The following is a 26,085-nucleotide window of genomic DNA, read 5'->3' on the forward strand; positions in this document are numbered from 1 at the left end:
AATAAAAAAATAAAAATAAAAAAAACGAAAAAAAAATGAAAAACGAAAAAATAAAATAATAATTATAATAATAATAATAAATAAATAAATAAAATATAACAGAAAAATGTTGGACTTGGACCTCTCTCATTTGAGCCCACAAAGCCACGAAAATCAGGTTATAAATTCTATAAAAAAAATCAGTGGAAAAACCCTAGAGAGATTCTAACTAATTCAGAGCAACCTCCAGAGACTGAAGGGAACTCATCTGCAAAGAACCAATTCCCTCTCATATAAACCCTAAGATTGTTCTGCAAAGCCAACGGTGCAATTCAATTTTAATCGATCCTCCCCAATCAGGTATGCCCTATTTCCACTACTTTATACTTTCAACCTGAAATTTCTGAATGTATGAGGTATTATGGGTGAATTTGGAAGAGTGGGTATCGTTAGGTTTTGCATGTGGGCACATGTTTTAGTATGTATGTCATGTCTTGATGTGTGGATCCTTTCCCCCTGACTTTGAATTTTGATACCCTTTTGATGCATGTGTTTGACAAGAGGTTTAGGCCTCCTACACTTGGTTGCTTTTTGTGAGCTCTTTTTGTGAATTTTAATGGCATGATTCATGTGGTTACATTTTGATTTGGGGCAACTCTTGATTGCAACCCATCTTGTCACTCTAACCTGTTTGTTGAGTTTTTTGTGAGGGCTCACATGACTCTTGAAAGGATAGCTTGCTTGGCATTCCACTTTATTTGTGGGATACCATTTGGAGATTTATTCTGATTACCTGTATGGACTTGCTTTCTTTGATGGTGCCAGCTCGAGAGATCTCTGGGTTTCTTATTTCTTTAGCTGTTATTACTTCGGATCTTTATCCGTGTGGTAGATCTCTTGATCCTTTATCTTTCCCGCATTTTACCGCTTTCTTAGCTGGAAGACCTCAATAGGAGGCAATGTTTTCTTTTGTTTGTTTACTTTTGTGCCCAAAGACCTCCAAGAAGAGGCATTAGTGCTAAAGACCTCCCTGAAGAGGCAATTGACGGATAAAAGGGATTAGTAATCAATCCCCCGTTATTCAGTGTGTCGTTCTTTATGCTCGCACTACGTGTCGATGCTTCAGAACAAAAGCCCAAGATCTTTTGTCCGGTCAGTCAGTGGAGAGGGTTCCACCTTTCTGAATCCCCATTTTTTGTCATGAGGTCACCCTGTCCAGGGTTAAGAGCTATGAGGTCTTATCCTTATTACCCTTTTGATCTGCTCACCCTGACGTTCAATGTCAGTGGTTAAGAGCCCATTTGATTACCTATTCCATGGCTTGTTTGTCGAGGTTGATATGACCCCTCTTGACTAAAGCCCTACCCATGTATGTTTGAGCCCCCTTGTTGGCATGGTTACTTTATGCATGTTTGTTTTGTATGGTGTGATCGTCTCCCCATAGGATTGCTAGGCTTCGTATAGTCTCTCGTTTGCATGTCAATTAAGGTAGCACGGTCCCTTCGTCTAGGACTTCCTTTTTTGCATGAGCATTCCTAAAACAAATAAACTCATTGATTTTTCTTCTCCTAAGAACACGTTAACTCCTTCTACCACAGGTGAGTAAGTCTCCAAAGGTCGAGCATCCGGTAGATTGCGTAGTAACGTCGTTCATCTAAAAAACACAACCCTTAACCCCTAGTTAGCCGAACTACGGTTTGCTCTGATTCTCATTCCATATGAGATACGTAGGCATAAGACGCGATGTCTTAGCGAGCACACTCCTCTTTAACCCATAGGTAGCCGAGCTACGAAGACTCTGATTCTCATATTCAGATGAGATATGTATGCAGTGGATGCGACATCCGTGCGAGTCATTTTATTCTGACCCTTCTTTTAGTAGATAGGTCATTAGATAAACCCACGCCCTTTAGACAAGAACAACAAGAGTGGATCCCGTAGAGTACTACGGATGCGTAGGGGGGTGGTGCTAATACCTTCCCTTCGCATAATCGACTCCCGAACCCAAGATTTGGTTGCGAGACCTTGTCTTTTCCTTTCCCTTTTCTAGGTTTACTTCGAGCGTTTCCTTTCCCTCCTTTGGGATAAATAACGCACGGTGGCGACTCTTCTATCATTTCTTTCTCGCCGGTTATTTTTTCGCATCTCCTTTTTCAGGTTGCGACACATAGAACAATTGAAAATGGCACATGTGGGTAGTTAGTGAGAGATAATAACATGTGGTGGTGAGTGAATCCAAGGCTAGTATCAAGTGGCCATGAGAAATGTGTGGTTAGTAAGTGGGTGGAGTGGTAGTAACAAATATCTCAAGTGACACTAACTTGTAATATTTGTTCTACCGGAGCTATTGACCCATTATTAGTGTTACCAAAATGTCCCAATTAATAAAAGTTCAACTCCAAGTAATATTAATTAAGTCAACTTGAACTCACTATTTGCTTTATTTATCCCAATTGGAAACTTTTAGAGCACATAGGAACTCAATTGATCTCAATTAATAGGAATTTAGGCATTTAAGGGAATACGGGGTATTACATCTTTTTTATTTTAATTTTTGTAATTGAATTGTTTATTTAAAAAAAAGGATAAAACATAGGTGCAGTTCCAATGATATTTTTGGTGCTTTTTTTCATCCATAAGGTGATATCTGTCCAAAACTTAACGTCACATTCATATCCTCTACCAAAACATGACTTTGCCGTACATTAATTTTTCCAAAAATGGGAGATTAACTCCACATGTTATATCATTAATGGAAAGTATTTCTAATAGTATATAAGAAATTGTACGTAACTTTAGTCCTTTAAAAAAATGCTAATCTAAAAGATCTAATCTCATTCTCCGTCTGTTCTTCATTCTATGTTTTTTGAACACATTGTAAAATTCTACTCCCTCTATCTCAAATTATAAATCATTTTCTCTAAAATATTTGTCCCAAATTATAAGTCACTTTACAATTCTAATACAACATTATTGACTTTTTTCCCAAAATATTTCTAAACAAATTATTTCTACCGTGTCACTAAATTACACGTTTTAAAAACTTTGAGGAAACATTACATTTACGACGAAGTATTTTTAACTTGACTAGACTTATATTACTCTTAATTTAATTCCTCCTCATATTGAGCATCACTTGATTAATAAAATGCGTTAATATTGTTTGTGTCAAAAACAAAACTTTGAGAAGAAATTACATTTACAGCTACGATCATAGATTTGAACAATTTTCTTAATTCTCTAATTAATACTTAGGTTAACTAATTATATATATATATATATATATATATATATATATATATATATATATATATATATATATATATATATAAGGTTAAAGATTTAAGTCTTTTTTATTTTAATTTTTGTAATTGAATTGTTTATTTAAAAAAAAGATAAAACATAGGTGCAGTTCCAATGATATTTTTGATGTTTTTTTTCATTCATAAGGTGATATCTGTCCAAAACTTAATGTCACATTCAGATCCTCTACCAAAACATGACTTTGCCGTACATTTATTTTTCCAAAAATGGGAGATTAATTTCACATGTTATATCATGAATGGAAATCAGTTCTAAGACTATATAAGCAATTGTACGTAAGTTTAGTCCTTTAAAAAATTCTAATCTTAAAGATCGAATCTCTTTCTCCGTCTGTTCTTCATTCAATGTTTTTTTAACACATTGTAAAATTCTACTCCCTCTATCTCAAATTATAAATCATTTTGTCTAAAATATTTGTCCCAAATCATAGCCACTTTAGAATTCCAATACAACATTAATGACTTTTTTCCCAAAATATTTCTAAACAAACTATTTCTACAGCGTCACTAAAATTCCATGTTTTAAAAAGTTTGAGGAAACATTACATTTAAGATTAAGTATTTTTAACTTGACTAGACTTATATTACTTTTAATTTAATTCCTCCTCATATTGAGCATCACTTGATTAATAAAATGCATTAACATTGTTTGTGTCAAAAACAAAACTTTCAGAACATATTACATTTACAGCTACGATCATAGATTTCAACAATTTTCTTAATTCTCTAATTAATACTTAGGTTTACTAATTATATATATATATATATATATATATATATATATATATATATATATATATATATATATATATATATATATAGATATAGATATAAGGTTAAAGATTTAAGTCATTTTACTTTTAATTTTTCTAATTGAATTGTTTATTTAAAAAATAGATAAAACATGGGTGTAGCTCCAATGATATTTTTGGTGTTTTTTTTCATTCATAAGGTGATATCTGTCCAAAACTTAATGTGACATTCAGATCCTCTACCAAAACATGACTTTGCCGTCATATTTTTCCAAAAATGGGAGATTAACTCCGCATTATATATCATGAATGGAAAACAGTTCTAACAGTATATAAGCAATTGTACGTAAGTTTAGTCCTTTAAAAAAATGCTAATGTAAAAGATCGAATCTCATTCTCCGTATGTTCTTCATTCTTTGTTTTTTGAACACATTGTATAATTCTACTCCCTCTATCTCAAATTATAAATCATTTTGTCTAAAATATTTGTCCCAAATTATAAGCCACTTTACAATTCCAATACAACGTTAATGACTTTTTTCCCAAAATATTTCTAAACAAACTATTTCTACCGCGTAACTAAAATTACACGTTTTAGAAACTTTAAGGAAACATTACATTTAAGATTAAGTATTTTTAACTTGCTAGACTTATTACTTTTAATTTAATTCCTCCTCATATTGAGCATCACTTGATTAATAAAATGCGTTAATATTGTCTGTGTCAAAAACAAAACTTTGAGAAGAAATTACGTTTACAGATATGATCATAGATTTCAACAATTTTCTTAATTCTTTAATTTAAGTCTTTTTTATTTTAATTTTTGTAATTGAATTGTTTATTTAAAAAAAAGGATAAAACGTAGGTGCATTTCCAATGATATTTTTGGTGCTTTTTTTCATTCATAAGGTGATATCTAACCAAACTATAACGTCACATTCAAATGTTCTACCGAAACATGACTTTGCCGTATATTTATTTTTCCAAAAATGGGAGTTAACTCCACATGTTATATCATGAATGGAAAACAATTCTAACAGTATATAAGCAATTGTACGTAAGTTTAGTCCTTTAAAAAATGCTAATCTAAAAGATCGAATCTCATTCTCCGTCTGTTCTTCTTTCTATCTTTTTTAAGACATTGTAAAATTCTACTCCCTCTATCTCAATTTATAAATCATTTTGTCTAAAATATTTGTCCCAAATTATAAGCCACTTTACAATTCCAATACAACATTAATGACTTTTTTCCCAAAATATTTCTAAACAAACTATTTCTACCGCGTCACTAAAATTAATCGTTTTAAAAACTTTGAGGAAACATTACATTTACGACTAAGTATTTTTAACTTGACTAGACTTATCACTTTTAATTTAATTCCTCCTCATAGTGAGCATCACTTGATTAATAAAATGGGTTAATATTGTTTGTGTCAAAAACAAAACTTTGAGAAGAAATTTCATTTACCGCTACGATCATAGATTTCAACAATTTTCTTAATTCTCTAATTAATATTTAGGTTAACTAATTATATATATACTTGAGTCCTTTTTATTTTAATTTTTGTAATTGAATTGATTATTTTAAAAAAAGATAAAACATAGGTGCAATTCCAATGATATTTTTGGTGTTTTTTTCATTCATAAGGTGATATCTGTCCAAAATTTAATGTCACATTCAGATCCTCTACCATTACATTCACGACTAAGTATTTTTAACTTGACTAGACTTATTACTATTTATTTAATTCCTCCTCATATTCAACATCACTTAATTAATAAAAAGAGTTAATATTGAGAAGATTTTACATTTACAGCTACGATCATAGATTTCAACAGTTTTCTTAATTCTCTAATTAATACTTAGGTTAACTAATTATATATATATATATATATATATATATATATATATATATATATATATATATATATATATATATATATATATATATATATATATATATATATATATATATATATATATATATATGGTTAAAGATTTAAGTGTTTTTTATTATAATTTTTGTAATTGAATAGTTATTTTAAAAAAAATATAAAACATAGGTGCACCTCCAATGATATTTTTGGTGCTTTTTTTAATTCATAAGAAGATATTTGTCCAAAACTTAATGTCACATTCAGATCCTCTGCCAAAACATGACTTTGCCATACATTTATTTTTCCAAAAATGGGATATTAACTCCACATGTTATATCATGAATGGAAAACAATTCTAACAGTATATAAGCAATTCTATGTAAGAATAGTCCTTTCAAAAAAATGCTAATCTAAAAGATCGAATCTCATTCTCCGTCTATTCTTCATTCTATGTTTTTTAACACATTGTAAAATTATACTCCCTCTATCTCAAATTATAAATCATTTTGTCTAAAATATATGTCCCAAATTATAAGCCACTTTACATTTCCAATACAATATTAATGACTTTTTTCCCAAAATATTTCTAAACAAACTATTTCTATCGCGTCACTAAAGTTACACGTTTTAAAAACTTTAAGGAAACATTGCATTTACGACTAAGTATTTTTAACTTGACTAGACTTATTACTTTTAATTTAATTCCTCCTCATATTGAGCATCACTTGATTAATAAAAAGAGGTAATATTGTTTGTGTCAAAAAACAAAACTTTGAGAAGATATTACATTTACAGCTACGATCATAGATTTCAACAATTTTCTTAATTCTCTAACTAATACTTAGGTTAACTAATTATATATATATATATATATATATATATATATATATATATATATATATATATATATATATATATATATATATTTATATATATATATATATATATATATATATATATATATATATATATATGGTTAAAGATTTAAGTGTTTTTTATTATAATTTTTGTAATTGAATAGTTATTTTAAAAAAAATATAAAACATAGGTGCAGCTCCAATGATATTTTTGGTGCTTTTTTTAATTCATAAGACGATATTTGTCCAAAACTTAATGTCACATTCAGATCCTCTGCCAAAACATGACTTTGCCGTACATTTATTTTTCCAAAAATGGGATATTAACTCCACATGTTATATCATGAATGGAAAACAATTCTAACAGTATATAAGCAATTCTATGTAAGAATAGTCCTTTCAAAAAAATGCTAATCTAAAGGATCGAATCTCATTCTCCGTCTATTCTTCATTCTATGTTTTTTAACACATTGTAAAATTCTACTTCCTCTATCTCAAATTATAAATCATTTTGTCTAAAATATATGTCCTAAATTATAAGCCACTTTACATTTCCAATACAATATTAATGACTTTTTTCCCAAAATATTTCTAAACAAACTATTTCTACCGCGTCACTAAACTTACACGTTTTAAAAACTTTGAGGAAACATTACATTTACGACTAAGTATTTTTAACTTGACTAGACTTATTACTTTTAATTTAACTCCTCCTCATATTGAGCATCACTTGATTAATAAAAAGAGTTAATATTGTTTGTGTTAAAAAACAAAACTGTGAGAAGATATTACATTTACAGCTACGATCATAGATTTCAACAATTTTCTTAATTCTCTAATTAATACTTAGGTTAACTAATTATATATATATATATATATATATATATATATATATATATATATATATATATATATATATATATATATATATATATATATATATATATTTATTATAATTTTTGTAATTGAATAGTTAATTTAAAAAAAGGATTATACATAGGTGTAGTTCCAATGATATTTTTGGTGCTTTTTTTCATTCATAAGGCGATATTTGTCCAAAACTTAATGTCACATTCAGATCCTCTGCCAAAACATGACTTTGCCGTACATTCATTTTTCCAAAAATGGGAGATTAACTCCACATGTTATATCATGAATTGAAAACAGTTCTAACAGTATATAAGAAATTCTATGTAAGAATAGTCCTTTAAAAAAATGTTAATCTAAAAGATCGAATCTCATTCTCCGTCTATTCTTCATTCTATGTTTTTTAACACATTGTAAAATTCTACTCCCTCTATCTCAAATTATAAATCATTTTTTATAAAATACATGTCCCAAATTATAAGCCACTTTATATTTCCAATACAATATTAATGACTTATTTCCCAAAATATTTCTGCCGCGTCCCTAAAGTTACACCTTTTAAAACCATTGAGGAAACATTACATTTACGACTAAGTATTTTTAACTTGACTAGACTTTTTACTTATAATTTAATTCCTCCTCATATTGAGCATCACTTGATTAATAAAAAGAGTTAATATTGTTTGTGTCAAAAACAAAACTTTGAGAAGATACTACATTTACAGCTACGATCATAGATTTCAACAATTTTCTTGATTCTCTAATTAATACTTAGGTTAACTAATTATATATATATATATATATATATATATATATATATATATATATATATATATATATATATATGTATATATATATATATATGTATATATATATATATATATATATATATATATATATATATATATATATATATATATATATATATATATATATATATATATATATATATATATATATATATAAGGTTAAAGATTTAAGTCTATTTTATTTTAACTTTTTTAATTGAATTGTTTATTTTAAAAAAAGGATAAAAGATAGGTGCATTTCCAATGATATTTTTGGTGCTTTTTTCATTCATAAGGCGATATTTGTCCAAAACTTAATGTCACATTCAGATCCTCTACCAAAACATGACTTTGTCGTACATTTATTTTTCCAAAAATAGGAGATTAACTCCACATGTTATATCATGAATGGAAAATAGTTCTAACCGTATATAAGTGTCGCACCTCGGAAAAATGAGAACACGACCTAGTGAAGCGCAATCGCACGCTCGCAATGATGGACTGAACAAAGTCGCCACCAAACTTTATTTATTCCTAAAAAGGAAAGGGGAAATATCGATAAAACCCAAGAAAGAACGACAATGATTATGGTCGTCGCAACCAAATCAGGGTTCGGGAGTCGATTACGCGAGGGGAAGATATTAGCACCCCTCACGTCCGTTGTACTCAAAGGGAACCGTTAGGTTAGTTGTGCGCGTTAGTGTTAGTTTGAAATGTTAGGCTTCTCGAGTTATTAGGTGGGGAAAGGAAGAGCGGAAGAGAGGAGAATGTTTTTGGATTTTTCAATGAAGGACTAAACCTAAGCTTTTTATTAGTGAGCCTGACAAGATTTACAAATCCTGCTCCTACGTATCTCAACATAGAAATCAAGGATTACGTAGTTCTGGTTAGAAAAATGTTTGTTTGTTGGTCGATTTTAGCGAAAGCTACTTTGTGTCAAATCGACGAAAACATTGTTGGACTACCCAAAACAGGTGGAGAAACATTGCCTTGCATTGTTTTGAAACAAAGTACCTTTCGTTCGAGAAAGGTTTAAATAGTCAATCGCACAGCGGCGAGAAAAGAAATTGATTGGTTTGATGTGTTTTGAATAATGGCGAGAACTTGGATGAGCGAGATATCCATCTCGATTCCTAGTCTCAGGAGTGCGTGGTATCCACCACGTTCCATTTCCATCTTATTTGCAAAAGTGTTTAACAAGGATTAAGTGTTTTGAATTTGATTAAGAAAGGGTTTGAGGAAAACTGCATTGACAATTTTAAATGATGGCGAGAGCTAAGATAGGTGAGGCATCCACCTCGAATGTTAATCTCAGGAGTGCACGGTATCCACCATGTTCCATTTCCATCTTTATTGAAAAAGTGCTAAATAGGAATTAATTATTTTTTAGTTTTATTATGAAAAATGGCTTGACGTTGGATCAAGCATTGATGGATGTTTAAGAGAAATTTGAAAGAATGTTTGAGAGAAATAGAATGGATAGATTTGGACGATGACGAGAGCTAGGATAGGCGAGACATCCATCTCAAACCCTAGTCTCAGGAGTGCGTGGTATCCACCACGTTCCATTTCCATCTTTATTGAAAAGCTCTTTAAATATGAATTAAGTTTTTTGGGTTTTTATTGTGAAAATGGCTGACGTTGGATCAAGCATTTGATGAAGGTTTGAAAGAAATGGAATAGAATGGGAGGAAGAAATGGCATGATTTGTTTATTGAGAAAATACTCGACGTTGGATCGAGTCATTATTTTTGATCTTTTGGAAATGGTTGATTTTATTCATGTGTTAGTAGCTAACTAAACAGTCAAGCAAATAAAGAAATAAAAAGCGATAAAATTATTACATGCCATGGGAGTGGGGTACATTTTATCGAATGGGGATTCAAAGTAATGAAATAATTAAATCGGACCAATCAATGAATAAACAATGCATGAGTGTAGGTGCAAGGGAATTGTCTCATTGTGAGAAGGCCCAAGAGTAAGCCATGTGAAGAAAATAAACAACACAACAAGTTATATTTATAAATCACTCAAAAACTAAATTGAAAGAAACAACATCGGGATGTGGACGAATGGAAATTGAGGGACACACAAAACCTAAATAATGTGCTCAAAGTCGGTTTGCACATATTAATAATAATTGAAATGTCATATGCGATTAATCATAACGCGGCGAAATTCTATTGTTATCTCAATAAAATAATCATGGATAAACAACATGAGAGTAGTTGAATCCATAAATTAAAATCGATGCTTTGCCAATTAAGATGAATAAATAGGGAAACACTAAAAAAATGAGAATAGGAGAAATTAGGTTAAAACATAAATACGAGCATTAAAGAAAATATGAGAAATTGAAATGTTGAAGAACCAAAATAACACATATGGGTATCGAACCCAGGACTAAGGGGGAGATGAACTATCTCCACCTCCACCCAGCCAAGACTTGCCTACTGCTAGATTAAGACCAATAAAACGTGTGCTAACCGGAAAACTCCCAAAGAAAAAAACGAAAAGGGCCAAACATGGGCCACCGAATTAGGTTTGTTTAAGGCCCACGAACCTAAGTCCCTGATTCGGGTCGGTGGAGGCCCACTCCAGCAATGTCCAAGCGCGAAAAGGGCCAGGAGGGAATTTCAACGGTCACCCTAGCCGCCTGGCTGTTGGGTGACGGAAATGAAAAGTCTGCCAACAATAATAGTTGGTTTGTTGGCTTTAATGAAAAAAGGTAAATGAAGGTGAAAGGCCAGCCTTGGGAACAATGAAACGTGGAATTCAATATTTTAAAAAGAAAGCTGGTAGTACCGATGGACAAAACATAAATGGAGTAAAAAAATATGAAAAAGACACAAAGAAAAGAATTTAACGTATCCAAATGGTCCTCTCCCTCTCGAGAGAAACCAACTTGCTCTCCATCCCCAGGAACCTCTCTCCTTCTCTCTACCGTCGCGAACGGGAGGGGAGCAACCACCAACAAAAACAAAATCATGGATCGCGCATTCACAATATTTAGAACGACGCAACAATCAAAGAAAAACTAGAAGCTAAACATAAATAGCTCTCCCTCTACTTTCGATCAAGCAAGAATCAATGCGTGTGGTCAAAGAAGCAGGAAACTCACCAGTGGCGACAAAGCCGGAAGCGATTGGGAAGGGCAGCGTCACGTGAATCTTTCTTCCAAACGTGATTGGTTCTCTTCAAGAAATGTCGGCTCTTGGCTCTCAGAGTTTTCACCTTCTCGCCGTAAAAAATTCTTAGGGTTTTCTTTGTGAACAATAGTCCCTCTTATATACGACTCGTAACTCTTTCTTTCTCTCTGTTGTGTTTCTTCAGGGTAGTGGAGCGTGTTCGTACAAAAGCCGTTTGGAGCTTTTGTCCTCATCCCCAGTTTGTGGCCCCTCCTTCAATTCCTCTCCATATCCAAAACTTCACCGTTGGTAAGAAAAAGTTTCACCACCGTAACTTACTTAGCTGAAAAGTTTGCATATTTTTTTGAATTAAACTGATTTTTGTGTGTTTGTGTCGCAGCAGCTTCGATGTGGATTTGGTTGGATCACATCACCCCACCTTGTGATGAGAATGAATTGATGTTGGTCTATTGAGGAGTGCTAACATTGTTTTGTTGAAGGGAGCTCAAGGGAGCCTGTTGCAGAGAGTTCGCAGAATTGCCTTGCCCAACGTCTACACTATTACTTGGTTGAATTGTATTCAACATGTTTTGTTATGTTGTTGATAAACCAGACATAGAACTATGTTGCAAGTTCACAGCATTGTTCTGCTGTATAGTTGCTGCAGAAGCTTGCAAGTTTGATGGTTGCATCTGAGAGATCATTTGTCTTCGGTGCATTTGAACTTCCATTAGATTCTGCTCTAGATATGATATTGGAGTATGATAGTGTCTCTCCATTCCTCAATCCTGGTGTACTAGAAGAATCCGCGATTGAATTGTTATTATGTAAATAGCTAGTTTCTTATGCTTGACAGGATGGAGAATCATGAGCAGCAGCAAAACCAAACCTAGTCACACTTGAGAACAATTTCCTCTCACCAACAACTTGAGGACTTGATGACAGAGTGGAATTTCCTAGAGCTTCAAAGTCATCTAGGGAGAACGTGGGAGGATCATCACGAGAAATAAACTGAGAGTGGGTTGACATGGAAAGAGCATAATTAGAAGTAGCTTCAGCCTTCAATTTTTCTTTCAGTTCCTTCTATGCAAGTTGCTTCCTCTGGCTTGCACGGTTCTTTATTTCATCCAAAAATGGGGCCAGTGCTTCAGGAGGTAACATCTTACTCAAATCAACTTCACAAAGCTGAAAAGTTGTGGTTAATGGAAAATGACTTAAGAAATCGATACCGCCTTCTCACAGCCTCAGATTGAGTAACTGTCTCCAATTGTAGAATTCTTCCACTTATTATGTAAGGGATCTTGTCATAGCTACCATAATGGTGCAGTAAATAGTTAGTGTTCAAAGGATGAAGAATTAGATGTTGCCCATCAGCAGCCTGATAAAACTTGTAAGAGTCATTTTCCTTTGCATCTCGAATGCCATTTGAATGGCCTTGAATTCATTCTTTTTCTCCTCTTATGAAGAAGACAAGTTCATTTCCTGCTCGACAAGTAACTTTTCCAGGTCCAAAATTTCATCCTGACAGCATCCAGTAGTTGATTTATCCATTGCTACAACCTTGCTTTGATCGGGGAAATCAGTAGAGGAAGTTATTGATTCACTAGAACAGTTGTTGTCATCAGTATCCACAACATTTGCAGATATTGATGGTACCTAGAGTGCATAATCAATGAGGCTAGAAGATTTTTCACTGTTAGAAGCCTTGTACTAATTCCAATACTTCTTTCTCTGTTTTAGTTGTTGCATTGCAGCACTAACATATGGAAGCTTCTCCAGGTCATCGACAAGACTTCAATCCGCTCTGGCCAGCCAACCATCTAGATCTGATATTGCACGCCTCACTGAGAAATCTACATCTAATGTGAGTCTGAACTTAGAAAATGGGTTACATACATCTCCTTAGCCACATGATGAGTTACCAGTCTCTTGTTTATTTTTATGCGAAAGAGTAAATGAATCCTTCTTCCTTGTTAAGAAAGTGAACTCAATATTATCTCCTACTTGATACTGTTTGACCTTTGTGATGTGAACTGAATATAAGTCCTTGACAAATATCATCACAAAGCACAACGAACACCTTTTCAGCAGTCTGCACCTTGGAGCACGAGAATCCTCTCCATTCTACCAGTGGTACAATTTTTGGCTTGAATGCATGCAAGATTATTACTTTCTGTTGTTTTAATTCTATTCCCATTAATGAACACGACTGCTTTCCGCAGAGCATAATTGGAATTCATGCATTTCTTGTTTTCTAAAACTGAATATTTGATTCATACTGGCAGTTGTTGAGGACAAATTAGACAAAAAATGCAAAGATAATAGTAGCTTGCTGAATTATGTATGTTGAAACTTGTGCATCATGATTTGCCATGGGTTATGATGTAGCAGTATTAATTTGTGTTCCTTGGATTGATGCAAAATGTTGGCAATGTTGCAGGATGTTGGTTCTTGTTGGTGATGTTGCAGAAGTTGTTGGTGATTGCAGGTATTGGTTGTGGTTGGAGAGGCGGATACTATTGTCGCGTTACGCGAAAAACCGGCGGGAAAACAAGAACAACAGAGCCGCCACCGTGCGTTATTTATCCCAAAAGAGGGAAAGGAAACGCTCAGAGTAAACCTGGAAAAAAGCATGGTCTCGCGACCAAAGAGAATGGGATCGGGAGTCGGTTATGCGAAGGGAAGGTATTAGCACCCCTACGCATCCGTCGTACTCGACGGGATCCACGCACAATAGGAAGGAAAATGGTTGCTACAACACTGCTCAAAACACACATCTACACAGGCTGAAAGAGACACAAGAAAACAGACAAGACTGACTCGGCAGGACATCGTATCCTGGGCCTACTTAGTCTATCAGGCATAGACATCAGAGTCAAAGTAGTTCGGACTGGGGAAACGACACATGCTCGCTAGGATGTCGCATCCTATGCATACGTATCTCCTTTGGACGAAGGAGAATCAGAGCATCCGTAGCTCGGCTAACACGCACACGAACAAATGCAGGCAAAGGCAAACGTGGAGCCTGAATGCCAATCACTGGACTTATATCAGCATCCGAACCAAAAACACACACAAGGAGGCAAACATGGAGCCTGAATGCCAATCACTGGGCTTACATCAGCATCCGAACCAAAACACACGCACACTGGAACCCGAATGCCACTCGATGGATTTACATCAGCTTCCAAGCACACAACAAAACACAGGATGTGGAATGCCAATCGCTGGGCTTACATCCACCTCCTAACACCAACACAGGAAGAAGAAGGGTCTCGATTGCAACTAGGGCAAGAGAAGGGGAAGGTCTCAATCGCAACGAGGGCGAGAGAAAAGAATTAGTGTTAGTCGTTAGTCAAACTCGACAAGACATCGCATCTCGTGCCTACGTATCTCACCTGAACATGAGAATCAGAGTTGCCGTAGTTCGGCTAAACTATTCCTGTTGGTTTGTGTTTTTTAAGTGGACAACGTCACTACGCAATCGACCGGATGCTCGACCTTTGGAGACTTACTCACCTGTGGTAGAAGGAGTTGACGTATCCTTAAGAGGGGATAATGTTTGTTTGTGTTTTAGGAAAGCTCAAGCAAGAAAGGAAGTCCTATACGAAGGAACCGTGCTACCTTAATTGTCATGCAAACGAGACTACGCGGAGTCTAGCAAACCTAGGGGATACAATCACACCACACAAACATATACAGCATGAAATAAACACACCAACAAGGGGCTCAAACATCAGGGCTAGGCTTTAGTCGAGGGGTCATATCAACCTCAACAAACAAGCCTCTGTATCGGGGTCAGGTTAGCTCTTAACCTTGCCATTGAGGGGCTAAGGTGAAGCTAGATGAAAGGTGATGAGGGGTGTGCCTCATTGCTTCTATCTCAAGTCAGAGAGAGCATCAGACAAGGGAGCGTGGGTCCAGAATGGGGGGACCCTTCTACGCTCAGGACATAGACTCGACTGTACAATGTACAAGATCTTGGGCTTGGATCTCAATGCTACAACCATGTAATGGGAGCAAGGAGAAGACTCACAGAATAGTGGGGGATAGATTGCTTATCCCTACCTTCCACCAATTGCCTCAAATGAGGACTTTTCCTGCTTGGGACAAATATAAACATACACAAGCATTGCCTCTTAAGGAGGACTTCAGACAGTTTGCCCAGCCCGGTAACAGCCGGGTCTCCAGACTACATGAAGAAGAAAGTTCTATACCTCAATGCTAATTGCTTATAAGCAAAGCAATGCAAGTTCTTAAGAGAACTGAGCAACTAAGTGTACCTGTACAAAAGTCAAACAGAATCAGCATCCCATTCATAATCAGACAACAATATAAGAAACAACAATGTACAATCATAACCAAACAATAATGATCATAGCACAAAGCTCAATGTGAACCAACATCCTACAAAACAAACACATTAGTTTATAGGTCAAGCAACACAATCCCAAATGTGAAACAAATGCCTTAATCCTTAACTTCTTAACCTGAAAAGGCACAATCAACTTCAAATGTAAGTAACATGACCACTAGGACTAGCCTAGGGTCAAAAAGATGGAAAAATCCTAAAACAGCAACCAATTCATGATCAAAGTCAAGCTATTTCAATAACAAAGGGATCCCAATTGGTCCCATATCCAAACTATGTACACATTTTATTTCATGCAACATGTATGGCAAAAGAGGCAAACATGGATCATATAAAAGAAACCAGCAAGATCACATCCAAATAAATGCCAAAATGGATCCAAAAATTTCACAAAAATTACATCCTAAACAGAGGACATTTAACAAGCTACATGTCAATTTTCAAGCAATTTGGATAAAAGGAGCTATAGGAATTAATTAGACATGTCAAGGCATGCAAAAACAACATCAAATGAAGTCTACAAATGTATGCTAACTTCAATTCAATGGTAAACAGTGACATTACATGGGAAATGGATGGGACCAAAGCTAAATGAAAGCTACACATGTCAGGAACTATTCTACCAAATTTCATGGTCATATCATTCATCATGCTCATTCTATGCATAAAATAAGGAAAACTAGTTCAAAGGAAGCATTAAGCCTACAAACAGAACTATTGCATTCAAATCCACATCAACACAATCCCAAAAATTCTCAAACAATTTACACCTAAACAGGGGATATTCAAGGTCTACCATGTCAAATTTGAGCTCAATTGGGCAAATGGAATCATGTCAATGAAAATCAACAAAAACAGACACAATTATAGGCTCCAAATCACAACATCAACACATGCTCCCACTTCAAAAATTCATAACTCAATGAAAACAAAAAAGAAATGGATGAGACCAAAACAGGGAGGTCCTAACATGTGTCTTCTACAAGCATATTAAATTTCATGAACATACAATACAATATGAGCATTTCTCAATGAATCTACCAGCCTAGGTCACATGAGCTTGCAAATTCAATCATCAGAAATGAAAAACCATGATCAATTAGAAAACACAATGAACAATTCCACAAAAATTCACAAAGGATCCTAACATGTTAATGAGCATCCATACCAAATTTCAAACAATTCTAACAAGGATAGGTCATGCTAAAAAATCCAACAAATTGGCATTATGAGGTGTGACACAAATTGTCACACCTAAGTTCAAAAAATTGTAACTCAAAGACCAGGTATCAAAAATGCATAAAATTTATATGGAAATAAACCTCATCCAGTCAACAATCATCACAAAAATTTCCAGACATTTATTTTACAATATGAGAATTTCATGATCAAATTAGTCTAAGGTATCAAAATATACACATGTGGAAGAAACCCTAGGTCAAATGAAAAATATCCCATGCACAACTTTGACCAATAGGTCAAAAATCATCTACACTCAATGACAAAGTCAACAAAATAATTTTCACAATTTTATGATTTTTCTATATTTTTCTATGATTTATTAAACATGTTATGTAATTTTTTTGGATTTTTAGAATTAATTGAAATTAATTAAATTAAAACAATAATGGCAGAATTGTAATATTCAGTGGCGGGGGCGGTAAACGCGTTTTTCAAATTTTCAAACCAGAAATTGGATCAAACCACACAAATCTCATCATCTTCAACTCAAAGATTTCCAGAAACATGAACAATGGCTCAAGAACGCTAAATCCACGAATCCTAACCAAAATGCATGAGAGTACGTCCGTTCGAACCGTTACAACATGTAGATTACAAATATACATTCCAATCAACCTAAAACTTCCTAAATCTCAAGGATCGAGTGATCTAGGGTTTTAGATTCAAACTTCGAGTCGCGATTTCTCAGCACACAATCAACCATTTGCGATTCTAAAAGTAGCATGATGCTCTACGTAATACGCACTTCAACACGCATATAATAATTGAACGAAAGCTTGAGGTCGAAACTTGCACCTACCTGCTATGGCAGCAGCGAATTAGGACGAGTTGGCGCGCGATCTTGTGAAACAGCAACAGTACAAGCTACAGGAAAGATGATGTGAAGCTTGGATTCCTTCGATCTTGCTCCTATTGTTCAGAATCAACAATCACCATTGAAAAAGCTTCTTTGGACAGTGGAGTTTGGCACGGCTTTGGATGCGGAAAATGCAAAACAGATGGAGAGTGTAATGCTACAAGATCACAGCAACACGAATTTTGCGAATTGATGCCAAATTGAAGAAGTTTGATGAACTTTTGTCTTTGAATGTTCTTGAAGGATCTTGGAGATTTTTGATGATTTTGGATCTGGTTTGTGATGAATGAAAATTCTGTTATGTTTATGGAATGATTAAGCTTTTATATGGTAGCTTAAAACATGATTAGTTGTGTAATTAGCCAAATTGCCAAAATTAGTGAAATGTCCAATTTCAAGTGAGGGCCAAAATGCAACTTCCACATACAAGCCCATGCCAGCTCAAATTTGATTCAAGCAAGTCCAAAATACCATATGTGATGTGTAGAAACAAGTCCCATCTCCATTGGCCATGTATTTTGCAATTTCACCATGTGATAGCATTATGTCCAATTTTGCACTTTCATTTTTCAAGCCAAATTCCAAACCACAAGGCCTAGGCATGAAATGATGATTCCAACACATTTCAAATACCATTCATGAGGTGTTGCAAAAATCCCCACTCAAAAATTCCAATTATTTCACAGGTTGGACAATTTTGCCCCTGGTCCAATTTAACAGTCCAGTTGAAAAGTGACTTTTTGCATTGGCCACTTTTGGAAAAATCCAATGATTCACCATGAAAGTACATGTCAAATGGAGTTTGTGCATATAAAGAACTTGCAATTTGGACAATCCATGTGGAAGTTATGCCCTCCTGATTACGGGTCTTTTTTGAAATTCATCTGACCATATCTTGCAAACCACCCATGATAATTTCAAGTTCTTGGACTTTTTGGAAAGGTGAGAACAAGATCTTCAACTTTCATGTTGGACAAAATTCCATTTGAAGCTTGTATGATGAAGTTATTTTGAGGAGAAAAAGTTTCCATTTTGGGCAGCTGAAAATACAGGTCACCTGCTATTTTTGGAAATTTTCTGTCTGACTTCAATTCCTTCGACCTTGGTCTTTGATATGTCAAATGAGACTCATATAGGCATGAATGAAGCCTTTCAAACCATTTCCCACCTTCCAATCCATAAAATCGGGCACAGTTGACCACAGTTGACTTTCTAGGGTTTCTGGTTGACTGAACAATGACCGGTGACTTCTGAGCATCCAATCTTTGGCCAAGCCACTTCAAAATGATCCTTGGACCATATGAGCGTGAAAAATCAACCCTAGGGCTTTGTCTCAATAAAAATGGCACTTGCTTGCTTGATTGACTGATTCTCCTGATCAGTTTGTCTTGATTCATCAACTGAGCTTGCACTTGGGCATATGGACGATGCAATGTTATGCAGTGGACATTGTTAATGCTATGACCTAGTATGAAATGAATGTACAAAATGGTAGGGTGCAAATTTGAGGTGCTACAGCTGCCCCTATTCAATCAACTGGGAACCCGAACGGATGAGAGCAACGGCTGTCAGACTTTCAGGGTAAACAGGGATTGAATACCAAGAACCGTAGAAATTTGCACACTGCTGGGATTTGTCTTTCTTGTTTTTGTTGTTTTTTTTTTTTTCAGAGGTACAAGCACATCCAGACATCGACACACGATGACTGGGATCAGAAATCATCTCAACTAGATGCCAACGGACAACTAGGAAACACTCAACGTTTACCAAAACCAACGGAGAGGTAACTCAACTCTACTGGGGACAACCAGGAAAGGATACAACCATACGTCAGCGGACGTAATGGGGAAAAACTCAACGTTTACCAAGACCAACGGAGAGGTAACCAATCATTAATGAATGACTGGAAGGATAGTGATACAACCATACGTCAGCGGACGAAATGGGAAAGACTCAACGTTTACCAAGACCAACGGAGAGGTAACCAGACATCATAGGATGAATGGGAAGGATAGTGATACAACCATACGTCAACGGACGTAATGGGGAAAACTCAACGTTTACCAAAACCAACGGAGAGGTGACCAGACATCATAGGATGAATGGGAAGGATAGTGATACAACCATACGTCAGCGGACGTAATGGGAAAAAACTCAACGTTTACCAAAACCAACGGAGAGGTAACCAGACATCATAGGATGAATGGGAAGACTCGACCAGACGTCATAGGACGAAAGGGAGACTCAACGTTTATCGACACCAACGGAGAAGGAGAAAACTCAACCAGACGTCATAGGACGAATAGGAGACTCAACGTTTATCGACACCAACGGAGAAGGATAAAACTCAGCCAGACGCCATAGGACGAAAGGGAGACTCAACGTTTATCGACACCAACGGAGAAGGAGAAAACTCAGCCAGACGTCATAGGACGAAAGGGAGACTCAACGTTTATCGACACCAACGGAGAAGGAGAAAACTCAGCCAGACGTCATAGGACGAAAGGGAGAAGGAGAAAACTCAGCCAGACGTCATAGGACGAAAGGGAGAAGGAGAAAACTCAGCCAGACGTCATAGGACGAAAGGGAGAAGGAGAAAACTCAGCCAGACGTCATAGGACGAAAGGGAGACTCAACCAGACGTCATCGGACGAAAGGGAGAAGGAGAAAACTCAGCCAGACGTCATAGGACGAAAGGGAGAAGGAGAAAGCCACTTCACGAGGGAAAGGCACCACAACCGGAAACCGAATAGGACGTCTACTGGGAATTCTGGTTGGGAATCAACCAGACATTAATGAATGACTGGGAATAGGGTATACAATCAGACGTTCGTGGACGAATGAGAAAAACACAACGTTTATCGAAACCAACGGGGAGGTAAATCCACATGGGGAAGGGTACAACTAGACGCCATATGACGAATAGGAAAAACTCGACGTTTATCGACACCAACGGAGAGGAGGAGACTCTGAGGGGAATCATCTGGCCTTACCAAATGATCTGTGGGGAATAAGCAACTAGACGTCATCGGACGCATAGGAAAAACTCGACGTTTATCGACACCAACGGAGAGGAGAAAACTTCTGGGGACGACCCTGTGGGGAAAGATATCAACTATACGCCAACGGACGCATAGGAAAAACTCGACGTTTATCGACACCAACGGAGAGGAGGAAACTCTGAGGAGAGTGAACACAGCCAAATCATCAACGGATGATCGGGAAAAACTCGACGTTTATCGACACCAACGGAGAGGAGGAAACTCCACTAGGGAAGAAGGACGACGTTACGAACATCGAAAGATGATGTTTATAGACATCAAAAGAAGACCAGACACTACGCATGACTGGGAAAGCACCGAAAGATGGTGTTTACCGACACCAAAGAAGATCAGACACACACGGGTGCTGACAGGCTACTGACATCTACAAGATGACAGGCAAGGCTACACACTTGCAGGGGATCTCACTGGGGATCAAGGTCACAACAGCGAGCAAACAGGAAGGAACACCAAGGATACCGGGTTGTAGGTAGGAAACGGGTGACCGACCAAACGTGAATTGGTTTGTGTTCCAAAACACTCAACATCCTGAAGAGGGCTAGAAAAGCAGTCTTGTTAGAGGATGGACATCCGATTCCACAGGGAATACGAATCTTACTCTGCTGGAGAAAACAATCAAAAGACTGACCAGAGAGTGCATGAGATATATTATCTATAGCCGTCAAAACGTAGATAACACACTCGCATGGAAGATTATCCATAACCGGATTGGAGGTTGTTAGATGGATAGATCGACCGACATCATCCTGAAGAGAGCAAAGGCAAACTTGTTAAAGGATGGACATTCGATTCCGAACAAAGGAATACGAATCTTACTCAACTGGGGAGGACGACTTCGACCCAAGAGCGCATGAGATACATTATCTATAGCCGTCGAAACGTAGATAACATACTCGCATGGAAGATTATCCATAACCGGGTTGTAGGTTGTTAAATGGATAAACGGCCGAAAAGAAAGGCATCGGGGTACCAGGACTAGGTATGCAAAGATGACCAATCAAAAGAGGATAAAGTTGCTTACTCGGAGCAAATATCCAAAAGGAAGGGGAAGACCCACTGGGGACAATACTGCTTGATCAAGGCCAGTATCCAGAGGGGAAAAGAATATCCATACCGCAAACCGGATACTGATAACTGCAAAGAGGGGATTACATCTACCGGTTTGTAGGCAGAAAACCAAGGAAAAGTAACCAGTCATCGATAAGATGAGCACACAGGGTTAACTCCGCCAAGGGGATGAAAGTGGGATTTTACAACTACCAGTTAATAGGTAGAAAACCACAAAGATAGGACTTACAACTACCGGGTTGTAGGTAGAAGCCAACCGACAGAATGAACCACAAAGGTTACCTCTGCTAGGGGATGAAGGTGGGATTTTACAACTACCGGTTTGTAGGTAGAAAACCACAAAGATAGGACTTACAACTACCGGGTTGTAGGTAGAAGCCAACAAATAGAATGAACCATAAAGGTTACCTCTGCTAGGGGATGAAAGTGGGATTTTACAACTACCGGCTTGTAGGTAGAAAACCACGACGATAGGACTTACAGCTACCGGTTTGTAGGTAGAGGCCAACAAATTCCGCTGAGGATAAGATGAATGAGTACCGGTTAGTGAGCCACTATTCATTCATGCCCCAGGGCAACACAAGAGACAGCCCAAGGAGGCCGACTCAGGATCTATCCGAAAAGGCAAACTGAACCAAGACATCCTAATGAGGAAAGAACTCACTAGGGAAAACCCATCCCAAGGGGAGGGAACGGAAGCAACCGTCATCCACGAGGGTATAACTCAGTGGGGAGCGCAGAAGGAATGGTAGACACTTTCTGCCTAAGGGGTAGACTCTACATGGAGAGATCAGACACGCCCACATCTGCTAGGGGAATGGATCCAAGCTGGCAAGATGCTACCAATTGGGGAGTAACAATGCTGGGGATACCCACTCGACTAAAGAGTCACTTGTTGGGGAAACACCTCTCTCAACCCTGCTGGGGAACCCAATTCTGAAGCCGATCCAATGGCGCGATGCTAAACTTTTTCCAACAACCCATTCTTGGTCAATTCGCCACGGCCTCGGGCTAATGGACATGTTTGCAATGTTGATGCATGAGTTTTTTTTTGGCGCAATGCCCCATGATCATGGAAATGCTACGCACTAGTGATGCAATATGCTATGCTTGTCTAAATGATGGATGCATAAAAATACATCCCCTCCAGGGACAACACCGGGGAACTCCAGGAACTGTACTGAGGATCTCCTTACCACGTCAATTTCCTCCCTGCTGGGGAAAGACAAACCTTGCTGGGGATGAACTTCATCGAACCCGGACTGCTTGGCGATTACCCTGCTAGGGAAAACCATCCACACAACCTCTGCTGAGAGGACAACTTCAGACTTGGAAAACAATCATAACTCCGCTGGGGATATGGTAACCTTCAGGCTTGCTGAGGAGGCACCGATCTCGAATCTGTTAGGGAGATAACACTCTCACACCCATTGGGGAGACACATCCTATTGGGCACGGAACACCTGTCGAGTTGTCGAACAGCGGCACCCATCGTCCACCCACAGTGTCAGCTTTCCACTTTTGAGATCTTCCAGAATCGTCTGGACTTTTCTGATTCATCCCACGAAGATCGAACTCCTGGGATTCATACAAACTTTCCAGTCACCAGACTTCGAAGAGTCTTCTTGATTAACTTTCCAGGATCGTCGTCGTAATCCTTCACCGTCCTTTCACTGTTCGTCTATCCCTTGCCCCTGGTTGGACTCTGCGGGGATCTCTTTTGTCAAAAGATTTCATATCACTACCTGCCAGCGAATGAAGATATCTAACAGCACCTGCACAAGAGATTGTTAGATAAAAGCGTGCCCCAGGCGTGCCAACACTTCAACATCTTGGTCACTCAAACTTCCGAATAAGATTTCCAGATTTCAATCTTATAAGCATGCATCGGAAGGGACCTCCATGTTTCAAAATGCAAATATTCTTATCAAAACGAACGGATGTTTTCGTAATCAAAGCGGTAATGACACAAAAACAAAACTATTTGACTGAACACGCACTTTATTGACTGAAACAAAAAAGGTGGCTCAGAATCGAGCAACACACAGGAAGCAAACCCTGGAAAGAGGTGATTGCGCACAAAAGGAAAAAAAATCTACCCTAATGGCAATGTGAAACCATGATCTCATCGGGTTCCAACTCGGTTATACCCCATATGTCCTCAAGACTTTCCGCACTTTCGGCCTTCTGAACAAGACGCTTCCAATCGATTTCTGTCGGAGACTAGCCAAGTCATATCTCAAGCACAAACGATCATGCCGGACGCAGTTGTTCGTTTCAATCCCTCTTTTGCCTGGACCGCCCTTTTGGGTTTCAGTCCACCGGGATACCCTTTTTTGCCCAAGTCGCCCTTGTGGGGTTTTCGACTTGCCGGGTGTACAGTTTTTTCATTATCCCTAACTTTTGCCCGAACCTTTTCTGTTTTTTTACTTGGTTCGCCGGGATGCCCCTTTTTTGCCTGGACTCTTTCTTTTTTGTCCAGCGGGTCAATTTTTCACGAAGTATCTTTTAACTGCGTCCGCATCCGCAGGGGATGGAAAATCCTCATCATCCGTGGTCGTCAGCAACAAGGCTCTGTCAGAGGAGACTTTTTTTTGACCACGAATGGACATTCATAACTGCTTATCCATTTGCCCCACGATCGTTGAGGAGGAAGGATCCTTTTCAACATCACATCTCTTCCATGCTACCCACGAGGTCCCACTTCTCGGTTAACAACACGCTTCATTTATTGGGTACAACTACCCCATGACAAGTAACTGTCGAACTCTTTTCTCAATCAGGCTCAACGCGTCATACCGAGTCCTCATCCACTCGCCCTTTTCTGACTTCTCATCCATCTGGACTCTCCACAATGAGATCTTGCCTCCAGCAGGCAATATCACTTCCATCCCATACTGAATGAGGAAGGCGCTGCCCCAGTAGATGCACGTATCGAAGTACGACACTCAGGATACCAACTTCGTACTCAGCCACCATCGTTGGTGCTTTCAACCGTTATCGGGGAAGCACTAGCTCGCTCACTTTAAACTCTCCCCATCAGACATCAGGATCCGTTCGGATTCAGGGTCAGGCCCCTCCTCCGAGGTCGGTCACTCTCAATCTTTCGATTTGAGTACCTCGAGATATCCTCATCAGGGACTTCAAACTTCCTTGGTTGAGAATCATCGATGGGTTGTTGGGCGAGATAACCATACAATACCCTCTTCTCGATTGCTTCCTGGGAGATGTACTGAATATCGGACTCAGTCGACACCATTTGCCCTCTCGTAACCCGTCCGTTCAACGCTATCTCCTCAAGCACAGGCTTGATCAGATCCATTTTGGACATCCACAAGGTGGTATGAACCAGCATACTGTCTCAGTCGGCGAGCAGCCTATGCCAAAGTACATCAAGTTTTCTCGAACAGTGAGTGTATTGTTTCACAGTCGATAAACTTCTTGCTTAGGTAAATTGCATGCTCTTTTCGACGAGGCTAGTCATGCTGACCCAATACACCTCATAGACCCCTTGAGGGCTGTCAAGTACCAGATTAACAATCGTTTCTTTCAAGGAAGATGTCAGAATCAGAGGTTCCTGTTACTCCTTTTTTCATTTTTCCATGCCCCTTGGCAGTCATCATTCCACCTGACCATTTGATTTCTTTCTTTTCGGTTCAGGCGTTTCTTGTACTGTGTTTTTTTCTTCTCTTTTTTCTTTTTTTCTTTTTCTTTTTTTTTTTTGTTTTTTCGCAGGATCGACCTCGATTCCTCTGATTTGCCCACAACAAGCCTCGGCAGCTCACCGGACAGCACTCCATAAGTGCGCTGATTCGAACTCAACGGTATGAGTTATCTCTACCTGTCAAACAACTTGATCAAGTCCACCGGGTGCCCCTCTTCCGCTTGGGACTTTGTCATCATGTCATCAACA

General features: G+C 37.4%; 1 pseudogene; it reads right to left on the bottom strand.

Annotated features, from left to right (window-relative positions):
* Positions 1–12,193: 12,193 nt before the first annotated feature.
* Positions 12,194–13,633, bottom strand: LOC127122225 (uncharacterized; annotated as a pseudogene).
* Between the last annotated feature and the right edge of the window lie 12,452 nt (positions 13,634–26,085).

This window comes from Lathyrus oleraceus, chromosome 2, assembly GCF_024323335.1.
Source record: "Lathyrus oleraceus cultivar Zhongwan6 chromosome 2, CAAS_Psat_ZW6_1.0, whole genome shotgun sequence".
NCBI classification, from domain to species: Eukaryota; Viridiplantae; Streptophyta; class Magnoliopsida; order Fabales; family Fabaceae; genus Lathyrus; species Lathyrus oleraceus.